Below are 12,161 nucleotides of genomic sequence, written 5' to 3'. Positions count from 1 at the left end.
CAGAATCATTTTGAATATTAATGCAAGAGTGCAAAGTCAGTAAAAAAGAAGGACCCTAAGTATGAGACGCTTACTCCTTGGAAGAAAAGTTATGACCAACCTGATAGCATATCCAAAAGCAGAGACATTACTTTGCCAAGTAAGGTCCATCTAGTCAAGGCTATGGTTTTTCCAGTAGTCATGTATGGATGTGAGAGTTGGACTGTGAAGAAGGCTGAGCACCGAAGAATTGATGCTTTTGAACTGTTGGAGAAGATTCGAGAGTCCCTTGGACTGCAAGGAGATCCAACCAGTCCATTCTGAAGGAGATCAGCCCTGGGATTTCTTTGGAAGGAATGATGCTAAAGTTGAAATTCCAGTATTTTGGCCACCTCATGCGAAGAGTTGACTCATTGGAAAAGACTCTGATGCTGGGAGGGACTGAGGGCAGGAGGAGAAGGGGATGACAGAGGATGAGATGGCTGGATGGCATCACTGACTCGATGGACATGAGTTTGAGTGAACTCCGGGAGATGGTGATGGACAAGGAGGCCTGGCATGCTACGATTTATGGGGTTGCAAAGAGTCAGACACGACTGAGCGACTGAACTGAACTGAAGTATGAGACAATGCTTAGGAAGAAAGCCTATTTATAATTCCTTCGTGTGTGTGTGTGTGTGTGTGTGTGTGTGTGTGTATTCAATCCTACTTAACACGTATATTGATATTTTGAGCCATGAACATTCTAGTCGCTGTGCCTCTGAACAGATGTGCTCCCTGTTGTCATGTGCAAATCACATAGATAGGATGGGCTTATGTGAAAACCTAGGAAGGGTCCAGGAGGGTCAGGAGCAGAGAAGGATATTACTATCTCTGTAGGGTACAGTGAAAGATACTAAAAAGAAACTCACTAAGGCATAAAAAAGAAGAGAAACATTGTTTTTGCGTTACAGATATGCCTAGGGGTGATGATGCCTGGATGACCTTAATTAATATTGCTCCTAGCACTGTCTTCACATGACCTTGTAGTTACAAGGGTGTTAATATACTTGTATTGCTATAATGGCAAATGTCTTCTGACATAGCAAGTACTTGTGGTATCCTAAGAACTAGACCAAGATTCAATCAGAAATAACACTTAACCTTAACTGGCCCCCATGTGACTATACTAATAAGGGTACTGATCCTTATCCATGTACCTTCAAAGGAAAATCTGGTTAAAAATTTAGCCTTTTAATTATAACTATTAGAAATTTAGAAATAAAATTTATTTTAATCTTGAAATGCTTTTTTAGAAGTTCATAGGCCAACTGGGAAGAATTTATAGCACAATAAAACAAACAGTCATTGTTTTGATGTGTTATTAAAATGAGCTGCATAATAAAGCATACATAAGGAACTTTTATCATATTGTAGATGAAATAGTCCACATGACTCATATGTAATCTTTTCTAAATCCCCTTAATAATTTTTGTAGAACTGTTAATGTCAAGTAATTGCAACTACATGAGCTATCTGGCCTGGGAATTCACAACAAAATACAAGTAGTAATTCAAGATAATTTATCTACACAGTGATGATGTTTATTAAATTATCAATAAGAGTTATGAAGTAATGGGAGTTTTCAAAGTTTGGGAATGTAAAAGGACTACTGCACTCATAAGTATAATTTCATCCCTTGCAAATGATGACATGTCTGTTTATAGCACTAAGGAATTAAAGAGAACACTGAGTCATAGGTAGTTCTCATGGGAAGCTACTATAGCTTTCTAACTTTGCCCTAGTTAGAGTTACCATTGGAAGCCTCAGCTGTAATTATCAGTGACAACCCAAGGCCATGCCACTCCTTGCACCTCCATCTACCCCAAGTATATGTAATCGAGTTCAGCTGCCAGATACGTAGTTCTCATCTAGAATGAGTGTCTGCAAGATTCAGACATCAGGTGATATTTCTTTGGTTCTACCATACCTCCTGAAACCAACATGAGTGCCAGAAAACCAATTTGCTTTCCCTAGAGTAATGCATTGGCTATGGTTTTTCCAGTGGTCATGTATGGATGTGAGAGTTGGACTGTGAAGAAAGCTGAGTGCCGAAGAATTGATGCTTTTGAACTGTGGTGTTGGAGAAGACTCTTGAGAGTCCCTTGGACTGCAAGGAGATCCAACCAGTCCATTCTGAAGGAGATCAGCCCTGGGATTTCTTTGGAAGGAATGATGCTAAAGCTGAAACTCTAGTACTTTGGCCACCTCATGCAAAGAGTTGACTCATTGGAAAAGACTCTGATGCTGGGAGGGATTGGGGGCAGGAGGAGAAGGGGATGACTGAGGATGAGATGGCTGGATGGCATCACTGACACGATGGACATGAATCTGAGCGAACTCTGGGAGTTGGTGATGGACAGGGAGGACTGGAGTGCTGCAATTCATGGGGTTGCAAAGAGTCGGACAGGACTGAGTGACTGAACTGAACTGAACTGAACTGAACTGAGTGTGCTTGAGCTATTCAGGCCTCCTTTGCCCTCTAGGGAGCCTTTTCGATGGCTCAAGCAATAAAGAACCTGCCTGCCAATGCAGGAGACTCAGGAGGCACGGGTTCAATCCCTGGGTCAGGAAGATCCCCTGGAAGAGGAAATGTCAACCCACTCCAGTTTTCTTGCCTGGAGAATCCCATAGACAGAGGAACCTTGCAGGCTACAGCACATAAGGTCACACAGAGTCAAACATGACTGATCATGCATCCATGTTTAAGTGTGTGTGTGTGTGTGTGTGTGTGTGTGTGTATATATATATATATATCCCTCTAGGAAAGTGAATAACTTGGCAGATTGTAGGGTGGAGAGGTGTGGAAGATTCCAATGAGGACACTGTTTCCATCAATGACAGATAAGCTGTTCAAGTTTGTGAAAGACTTAAGCAAGCTTATTTGCAAGTTGAATCTGTTAGAATCATTCTGTAATTGGAATGTCTCCATCCTTCACTGGCTCATGTGTACAAATAAGACCATGTATAAGATGATGTCTAGTTTGCAAATTATTAATTTCAATCTTAAAAAACTTTGTAGTAAAGGACCTCCTTTTGTTCACTGCTATATAATTAACATACAAAGAAATGAACCAATCTAGAGAGTTCAGTTCAATCAGCTTTTACCATTGTTTACGCCAGTGGAACCAGCCCTCAAAACAACAAAGATTTCAATCGAAACCCTTTGGCTCCATTTTAATCAATGTCCCTCCTCCCACTGCCTGCAACCATTACCTCTGATTTCTACCACCACAGATTTATTTTGTCTGTATACAAATTCCATACCATTATTCTCATGGTTTGACTTTTTTGTTTCTGGTTTCTATTGCTTAACAGTTTTTGAGATTCATGCATGATGCTGTGTGTAGTAGTAGTTCATTCTTTTTATGGCTGAGTAGTTATTAATTCCAATCCTGATGGTTCAGTGCCCCCAACTGCAACACAGACTCAGACCCCTGTCAAGTGTCCCACCACAAGACCTTCTAGGAAGTCCCAGAGTATGTCTCACATGCGTCCTCCAACAGGGCACTACAGCTTTTCCAGTGGGATCTCCTGAGTGCACTGACCACCATCCATGTGTGTCTGTCTTTACAAGTTACATTCATTTCCTATTGCTGCTGTAACAAATTATCACCAATTTAGCTGTTTAAAACAATACCAGCTAATTATAGTTCTGGAGGTCAGAAGTACAACATAGGTTTTATGGGGCTAAAATCAAGATTTGGCAGAGCCATGTTCCATTATGAGGGCTTGGGGGAGAATCAATTGCTTTGCCTTTTCCAGTTTCTAGAAGCTGCCCATATACCTTGTCTCATGGGTCCTTACTCCATCTTCAAAGTGGATTACTACAATCTTTGCTTCCTTTGTCACCTCCTTTTCTTACTCTGACCTTCCTGCTTCCTCCTCATGAGGACCCCCTGAGATAATATTGAGCCCAATTGAAAAATCAAACTTAATCTCCCTGTTTCAGGCACTTTAATTAAATTACAACTGCAAAGTCCCCTTACCATGAGTGGTGAGTGTCTTAGTCACTGTGAGATACTGTAGCAAAATACTGCAGACTGGATAGCTTAAATGGCAAACATTTATTTCCCACAATTCTGGAGACTGGGAAATCCAGGTTGAGAGAGAGAGAGAGACTCCAACCATTCTCCTGAGTCTTTCTCTTTTTATAAAGGCATTCATTGCATCATGCAGGCTCTGTCCATATGATTTAATCTAAACCAAATTACCTCTGAAAGACTCACCTGGAAATATCACATTGGGGATGAAGGCTTTAAAATGTGAATTTGAGGGGGCCCACAAACATTCAATCCACAACAGTAATATACTGCAGGCTGTGGGAATTATAATGTGGATATTTGGGGATGTCCGTTTTTCAGCCTACTCTGTAAGTTATTTGCCCAGGTGCTGATGTACTCAGTGATGACAAAGAATGAACCATGCCATTTGCAACACCATGGATGGACCTAGAGACTGTCATGCTTAGTGAACTAAGTCAGACAGAGAAGGAGAAATAGTGCATGACATCCCTTATCTGGGGAATATTAAAAAAATGATACAAATGAACTTAATTACAAATCAGAAAGACTGACAGAAAATGAACTTACGGTTGCCAATGGGGAAGCATGGTCAGAGGGGAGAGAGTGAGAGTTTGAGACCACGATGTATACACTGCTATATTTAAAATGGGTAACCACCGAGGTCCTCCTGTATAGCACAGGGAACTCTGCTCTGTGTGATATGGCAGCCTGCATGGGAGGGGGAGTTTGGAGGAGGATGAAAACATGTATATATATGGCTGAGTCCCTTTGCTGTCCACCTGGAACTATCACAACATTGTTAATTGGATCTATTCCAATATAAAATAAAAACTTTAAAAAGTACCACCGTCAATGCCCTAGAACTCTCACAGAGCAGAAATGGTGCTGGGTACCAAATAAAAGGGGCAAGTGAGGGACAGTCATCAGCTCACCTTATATGGCACTTCAGAAAGCACACACTTCAAAGTCTCCATGAGAACAGTCCTTCAGCTTCTACTTTTGCTCCTCTTAATCAAAAGCTCTGATGTAATTCATAGGCTTGGGCCATTCATCATAGTCTCTTTTCCATTCACCGTATTTCATCTCTGTAAGTGGATAGTCTCACATAAAACTTCCTTCTGGCAGATTCTCTTTCTGCTATAAAAATTAGCTTATGTACATAGGTATCTGGGTTCAGTCAACCCCTCAGTACCCACAGGTATAAATCTTAGCTCAGGCCAGTGTCCTTCTGATACAAGTCATTAATTCAACAAGTCACCAATCCACTTTAATTCATTCCTTAAAAAAATTGCCAGTAAATGAAAAAATATTGTATTAAAAATATTCTCATTCAATTTAATGAATAAATATGATGCATTCTGATCCAACTAGCTACCTCTGAGTGAGTAAGTGAAAGTTGCTCAGTCATGTTTGTCTCTATGAGACCCCATGTAATGTAGTCTGCCAGGCTCCTCTGTCCTTGGAATTCTCCAGGCAAGATTACTGGAGTGGGGAGCCATTCTCCAGGGGATCTTACTGTCCCAGGGATTGAACCTGGGTCTTCTGCATTATAGACAGATTCTTAACCATCTGAGACACCAGGGAAGCCCTTTAGCTACCTCTAGCACTCTAGAAATGAGGAATGCATGATACTCATATTCTGCCTTTATGTCATAAGTATTAGTGGATTCAGATTCCATTCATTTACAATACATGATGAAGTGGATCTGCAATGGGGATAGAATTTGGATACATGAAGAAGTCACTGAAAAGGTTGGATTAACATTATATGGATAATGTTTATCGCTCCTGTGAAGAGCACACTTGACTCTAGTTTAGATGCATTTTTTTCATATAATTAGTTTGTACAATTATTATGTATATCAATGGTATGATCATTTTAATAGGTTTCTCACCCCCTCTGGTAGAAGTATTTAATCAACACAATTCTAACCAAATATGATATGCAATCCAATCTGAACCATGAGATCAAATATCACTTCTAGTATTTATTTAGTATGGTGTTAGGTAAAAGCAGCTATACCACATGAAAGGGAGTTGATGTCAGAAAAGCTGTAGGACTTTTCAACAGCCAGTATTTACTGTTGCTTCATGAGGAAAGTCTATGTTTAGAAAATATTTATGCCAAGCTCGGGGACATTAAGATAAAAGAGACAAAATTCCTGTAATGAGCTTTACTGTTCAGGGGGAGAGATCAGAAAGCCTAAAAACTGTCAGAAACAAATCAAAACATTAATATAGTTATCAGGTAATATTTCTGAGCTTTTTTTTTTCATTTGATGTATCGAAAATATAAGAGATGTGTGTTTGATCCTTGGGTCAGGAGGATCCCTTGGAGAAAATTGCACCCTGCTCCAATATTCTTGCCTGAAAAATTCCATGGACAGAGGTGCCTCGTGAGCTACAGTCCATGGGGCTGCAAAAAGTTGGACATAACTGAACAACTGAACACAGACACTGACTTTTAAATATTGTACAGTGAAGCTGTATAACTGTTATAAGCAGGAACATTTTATAATTGATCTTTATGCTATCTAATTGGTGCATATTTACAATAAGCTACAATTAAGCCACTAAATATATCCAGTGCCATCTCAAATAGAAAGCTGTCTCTTAGTTCCTTGAATTGGCACTGCATAAGTCACATCACTAACTTCAAGTTGGTATATCTTCTCCAGCCTAGGCCTAACCCACCAGATCTTTAGTCTCTTGTTAGGGAGAGATTATCAGAACCCACAAGCAGACTAGAATAAACTCATTAGTCCTAAAGGATCATAGAACTTTTGATCACAAAAAGCCTTCAAGCTTGAAAGTAACTTCTTATATTACAATTGGATCAATATCGTGAGCTCAGCCATAATGTGAATTATTGGCACCATGACTTTGGACATGAAACTATTCATGTGTTTCTCCTATATGAGAACCCATCTTGAGTTTCATAGGACCCACTGCAAGAGATTCTGTGACTCCTGGAGCCACCGAACCTGGAATCTGAATTGATGCAGCAAGTAAAAATCAAATGACTCCTTTATGTGCTTTCTGTAACTGTTGCAAATTGCCTCGAAGGCCAGCCAGTTACACCAGGTTAGGCATACAAGCTAACTTGTGGGAATCCCCTCACATCTGACCTTTTCATCTGCCCTTTCTGGGCAGGCCAGCTATGTTTGGGTGTGACCATGTTTATACCATGACTCATGGGTCAGGAGTCTTTTGCTTGTTTGTTCAGTTCATACTTTCTCTGTGTAAATCACTTTAGTCGACCGCTAAACAAATGGGCCTTGGCCTATTATTCTGTATCTCTCTTAAACCTTGACTTGCTTGTAGGCCTCTCCTCTCCTGGATGGACAATGTCCTAATGAAATAAATGCATCACTCTCATGCTGCCTTTTTCTTCTCTGTTTTGCTTCAGTTTGCCAAATTGTTGTGTTCCCTTCTGTCCCTGGACAATTTGCTACTGGGGTACTCTTTCTTCCACAGTACACCACACCACTTCCAACTTTTCTTTCAAGTTCACAGTTACAAATAGGGTACTCCAGAACTTACTCTCTGGAAAACTCCATTGCTTAGTCATTTGGGGAAATTTTTAAGCTCAAAGAAACACCCACTATGGAGAACAATCTGGAGGTTCCTTTAAAAAACTAAAAGTAGAACTACCATATGACTCAGCAACCCCACTCCTGGGTATATACATAGGGAAAGCCATAATTCAAAAAATAAATAAATAAATGCAACCCAATGTTCATTGCAGCACTCTTTACAATAGCCAGGACATGGAAGCAAAATAATGTTCATGAAAGATGAATGGATAAAGAAGATGTGGTATGTATATACAATGGAATAATAATACTCAGCCATAAAAAGGAACAAAGTTGGGTCATTTGTAGAAATGTGGATGGACCTAGAGTCTGTCATACACAGAGAAGTAAGTCAGAAGGAGAAAAACAAATATTGTATATTAATGCATGTATGCTTGAGGAATCTGTATGCAGGTCAAGAAGCAATAGTTAGAACTGGACATGGGACAATAGACTGGTTCCAAATTGGGAAAGGAGTATGTCAAGGCTGTATATTGTCACCCTGCTTATTTAACTTCTATGCAGAGTACATTATGAGAAATTCTGGGCTGGATGAAGCATAAGCTAGAATCAAGATTGCCGGGAGAAAGAACAACTTCAGATATGCAGATGACACCACCCTTATGGCAGAAAGAGGAAAAGAAGTAAAGAGCCTCTTGATGAAAGTGAAAAGTGATGAAAGTGAAAGTGGAGAGTGAAAAAGTTGGCTTTTAAGCCAACCCAACATTCAGAAAACTAAGATCATGGCATTTGGTCCCACCACTTCATGGCAAATAGATGGGAAAACAATGGAAACAGTGACAACTTTATTTTTGGGGCTCCAAAATCACTGTAGATGGTGACTGCCCCCATGAAATTAAAAGACGCTTACTCCTTGGCAGAAAAGCTATGACCAATCTAGAGAGCATATTAAAAAGCACAGACATTACTTTGCTGACAAAGGTCCATCTAGTCAAAGCTATGGTTTTTCCAGTAGTCATGTATGGATGCGAGAGTTGGACTCTAAAGAAAGCTGAATGCTGAAGAATTGATGCTTTTGACCTGTGGTGTTGGAGAAGACTCTTGAGAGTCCCTCGGACTGCAAGGAGATCCAACCAGTCCATCCTAAAGGAAATCAGTCCTGAATAATCATTGGAAGGACTGATGCTGAACCTGAAACTACAATACTTTGGCCACCTAATGTGAAGAACTGACTCATTTGGAAAAGGTGCTGGGAAAGATTGAAGGTAGGAGGAGAAGGGGACAATAGAGGATGAAATGGTTGGATCGCATCACTGACTCAATGCACATGGGTTTGGGTGGACTCCGGGAGTTGATCATGTACAGGGAAGACTCGTGTGCTGCAATCCATGCGTTCACAGAGTCTGACACAACTGAGCAATTGAACTGAGCTGAACTGAATGTATATATGTAGAATCTAGAAAAATGGTATGGATGAACCTATTGCAAAGCAAAAATAAAGACACAGATGTAGAGAACAGACATGTGGACAAGTTAAAGGGGAGTGGGAGGAATTGGGAGGCTGGGATGGATAGATGTGTACTTCTACGTCTAAAACAGCTACTGGGAACCTGCTATTTGGCACAAAGTTCAGCTCAGTGCTCTGTGATGACCTAAAGGGGTGGGATGGTGGATGGTGGTGGGAAGGAACTACAGGAGGGAGGGGATATATGTATACAAATCGCTGACTCATTTCATTGTACAGCAGAAACACAACATTGTAAAGCACCTACACTCCAAAAAAAAATAAATAATATGTTTAAAAAGCCTGTGTGAAAATCTCAGCTCACCCAAATACTAGCAATACAGCTATGGGATATTGGGCAAAAATCTTAGTTTTACCATTATAAGATGGTGATAATTGCACCAACTTATTAAGAATAGTCACTGAAATTATGCAGGTGATATCCTTAGTACTAATACCTGTACATAGTAAGGGTTCAACTTGTAACTCTGAGCCTTGCTTTACTTCACAAATTTCTCAAATGCTGACTGGATGCTCCTGTATGGGACCTGTGTGCTGACACTCAATGTGCTCAATTTGCTGCAAGTCATGTTGTAAAGGTCAGCTTGATTTTGACATTTATAGTATCATTGTGGAACCACTTCTTAGTTTTAATATTAGCGGAATTCTTTTTGCTATTTCTGGGCTTCAAAGAGGGCATTTATTTAAATAGGCATTCTTTTCCTCATCTTTCCTAAAGTCCTCCCAAATTAGTTTTCTATTTTTAACACTATTTTGAAACTTTCCCCTGAATATAAGTGTCAATTTTGCTTTTCGTAAAACATGATCCTAAAAACTATCTGGCAGGGGGTGGGGGGGGGAGTGGGGGGGTTGGGCATCAAGAATAGGACACAGTATTGGTCACTTTGTTTACTAAATGGCCAAAAATTGATTTTTTTTAATTCCTTAAAGTTCTACATCAGTTAAATCCTGTGATTCAATCAAATATTTTGTCTTCCTAGCTACAATGTAATGATTTAATTTCTAGTTACTGAGTACTAATTTGTTAATTCTTGCATTGCTTCTCAGGTGATGAAAATCTAATGTGATTCCTGCCCCCCCCCCCACAAACCCCCCACCCCCCTTTTCCCTGAACAGGCAATAATCAATTGGCCCATTTCTGGCATTTTGGCCTATGTCAGTATGTCCTAGTGAAAGACAACCCATTGATGGACCTCAGAACGTTAGAAGATGATGAATGGCTTTGGATATTTTGAACAATGTATACTGAACACACTATAGAATAGTTGACACTTTATTCCAAACTATTTTCTGAAAAAAAGTTATGGCTAAAATATTTCATAGTGCAAATCAGCTTTGATTATGTAAAAAATGCAAAGAATTGTAAGTGCTGATGAGAAAATGCTCTTTACTTTTAAGTGACCTGCACATGAGTAATTCAGAGTTTTATTTCAAGATTACTGGTCAGTCTATGCCTTTCATTGACATTAATCTTACTGTAAACTGAGATCATTTAAATTGGTCTTTCAGTTGACTGGTTGACATTAAAAGTCACCAATTCAGAGATTTAATCAAGTATAAACTGAAAGTCTCTTTTCTGGGTTGCATCACCTAGTGTAGGAAACTGTTTGCTGATCATTGAGTTCATACTACCCTGCATTCACGGGCTTTCTTAACTCCTTTTTCTCTGAAATCTGTGTTTGCCTCACTTTTCTTTGTTACTGTTTTTCTCTATCACCTTGTGCAGAGAAGGTGAGAGCGAACTCTATTGTGTGCTTTTGTTGCCATGGTGAAGAAAAATAGCACAATTCCACAGTTAATAAAGAGTATCAGGGTGAGGAAGATATTTCTTCTAAGCTTGCATGATTTTCATTTCATTACAGTGGAACTAAGAAGCATTGACAGGCCTGTCGAAGCAAAATCTTACGTTAGATGTAGTTCATAATGTCATGCTATTCACTCAGAATATAGTACTTTCCTTTGAGAAATTATTTAAAATGCTTGCACTGGAGGAATGTTTTAAAAGGGGTTTCATGCAGTCCTATTTTTTCTAGCTAAAAAGGAACTGACATTCTACAGATTTCCATTTTGAAAACTGAACAGTCACAGAGAAACATTGTTGTAAAGGACCTTATTAATTCAAGCTTTGAAAAAGTGGTTTGTGGCTTTTTTAAAGGAAAATGTCTTCATTTAGCTATTCCCTCCAAACTTGGGTGTGGAAAGCACAAAAGATCCTTCACTTCATGGCAAGTACAAAGGGTAAAGAATTTTTAGTAGTTTATTTGGTTCTGATCAGAAAAATCTCTCCTCCCATCCTTTCTATCCCTACCCCTTCCCTTTCTCATCCTGACTCTTACTCAATCTCTCTTCACATGCTCATAATATTTCAGAAGAGCAAAATGTGTCAGGAATTCTCTCTGGGAGAGAGGGGAGCAGCTAAGATCCAAGAGTGGGGCTGAAGGTCTTTGCCCCATGAATTTTTTAGCCATTAGGAAGCAGGCAACTGAAATTGGGTAGTGTAATTCAGACTACCACAGTTGAACATTCTGTAAGAGCTCACAGCAACCTTATAGCCTTCCATAAAAGTTGAAGCAAATGGAAAGCTTTCTTAATTGCAATTTTTTCCTACTTATCCAGGTCTAATTGACTATGATGAAATGCACTCTGATGAGCAGTCAATAGTTTGAACAGAAACAGGCTAGAAAAATAATCTTTAAAAACCTAGGATGAAGAGAAGTGAGACTATTTGAAGATAACAAATGTCCAACTTTTCATCCCACTGTTAAGATGAAAGTCCTTTGTGAACTCTGCAATTGTTAAAATCGCAAATAAAGTGTTACTAGAAGTACAGGTGAAGGGGCTTATGTTGAAGTCTGCTGATTGAAAACACAAAGGTGTGTTATGTAATAACTTTTCTGCTTCAATGGGGCTAAAATAATAGAAAAAAGTGAAAAAAGGAAGTTGAATACAAGAAGGTTTCTTTAGAGGAAGGAAAATTAATCTTTTAATGTAAATAGCAGGCATTTTGGCAAGAAATGTTTTTAGAATAGGCATGATTGAGATGGGTGTGTGCAAAGT

Source organism: Capricornis sumatraensis, chromosome 1, assembly GCF_032405125.1.
Source record: "Capricornis sumatraensis isolate serow.1 chromosome 1, serow.2, whole genome shotgun sequence".
NCBI classification, from domain to species: Eukaryota; Metazoa; Chordata; class Mammalia; order Artiodactyla; family Bovidae; genus Capricornis; species Capricornis sumatraensis.
This window is presented reverse-complemented; position numbering follows the sequence as displayed.